Genomic DNA, 1,962 nt, shown 5'->3' on the forward strand with positions numbered 1-1,962 from the left:
AAGGTCTTTAGTGAAGTCTTTCACTTTTAGCAACAATTTCTTCTGTTTTCAAAATTCATTTATTCGGTTTAGTTATACCGAATCTACCGCTTACAAGCAACCAGATTACTTAAATGACCTTTACCGCTCGCTTGGTTATAATGTGATTCCACTTCACATTGCATTTCTTGACCGTGATCGTGTCACGCATGTTTAGTTTATATCAACCTTTCATTTTCAAAAAGATCACTTTTCGAATATATCGTCTTGCGCCTATCAGCTTCAAGACTTGAACCCTTTATGATTACTATTCAAATTCCTGTCAGAATTTATATTTATAAAAATATTATTTCTTACTAAATCTGAATTTTAGTCTAACGTTTTTCTCTTAACTATGTCAATTACTCATGTCAAGGGAATTGACAACCCCTAATTTATTGTTTTTCGTTCTCGTTTTACGCGAGGGATCATATCAAGTTCCCTCACCTTACGCTATTGACCCGTAGGTTCTTTCACCTAACCTCGTAGGCTATTTTCTTAAGCTTTCGTCTCTTTAAGACGAGGCCCTTATGATCCCTTTGCTTTAGTTCATGATCCGTTGGTCATTTTGGCCCCTCCATTTTTCCTTAATTGACTCGTTTGACTCATTTTAGGTGAATTTTCATCACCTATGAATGTCAGACTTCGTTCTTTATTTGACCCGTCCAACTTTGAAATGGTTGAACGCAATTACCTAAATTTATATTTGCGAAGATTCTTATCATCTTTTAGTCATGACTCATATTCCGAGCCTTTTGACTTTCTATTTCGCGTTCCTGTTTCTCAGTCTACGCATGTGTTTAAATCCTTACCCACCAACTGGGTGTTTTACCGAAGTCGTTATTATTGCAACCCTTACGGTATGTATTATGACTTCGTTTCACTTTTACATTCCTACTTCGTTCTCAAATTTGGTGTTTTACAAAATCGGCCTGTTAAGAGTCTTATTTGTATTCTTCGGGTTCGAGTGTAAGTACACTACCTCCCAATGCATATCTACATCACTTTACATGTTTGCATTTTCCGGGTTCGAGTGTAAGTACACCCCCTCCCAATACGTGTCTACATCATTCTACATGTTTACATTCTCCGGGTTCGAGTGTAAGTATCACTCCCTCCCAATATTTGTCTAAATCGTTTTACATGCTTGATGTTTTCTGGGTTCGAGTGTAAGTACACTACCTCCCAATACTTGATGTTTTCTGGGTTCGAGTGTAAGTACACTCCCTCCCAATACTTGATGTTTTCTGGGTTCGAGTGTAAGTACACTACCTCCCAATACTTGATGTTTTCTGGGTTCGAGTGTAAGTACACTCCCTCCCAATACTTGATGTTTTCTGGGTTCGAGTGTAAGTACACTCCCTCCCAATACTTGTCTGAATCATTTTACATGCTTGTTTGTCCCTTCACTCGGGCTCATTATCCTAATGTAATACGCTCCCGTCACTTGGTTGTGCGTTTACATTGTTACCAAGTATTTTGCTTATCTGATTCATTTGGGCACTTTTTAATTAGTCCCATTCACCCTGCCCTTACTACATCGGATGTAAACGTGTCCGCCATAAGAAGTTCATGGTAACATACGCCGCTACTTACTTGGCCAGAGTAAGCGATTAACACATGACACGCATGACCTTTTTACAGTTTTCACATCACGCCCTATGTAAGTAATACCTCTATCTGTTTTTCTTGGAAACAATATCCCGGATAGGTTTTCTATTCAGGTCTTTCCAAGTTTTTAATTTTACATATGCAACTTTTAAGTTCCTACTTATTGTTGCATATTACTATTTATGCTATTATTTAAAATGTGCACCTGGTAATGTTTTCCCCGACGGGCGTTCTTTGCCATTAACCTTGTTCGCGGTCATTACGCGATTTAGTCCTCGGTGAGTATGCTCTTCTTGTCATACTTCGGACCGTTCCATCATCATATCCACAATT

This window comes from Helianthus annuus, chromosome 6 (genome assembly GCF_002127325.2).
Source record: "Helianthus annuus cultivar XRQ/B chromosome 6, HanXRQr2.0-SUNRISE, whole genome shotgun sequence".
Taxonomy (NCBI): domain Eukaryota; kingdom Viridiplantae; phylum Streptophyta; class Magnoliopsida; order Asterales; family Asteraceae; genus Helianthus; species Helianthus annuus.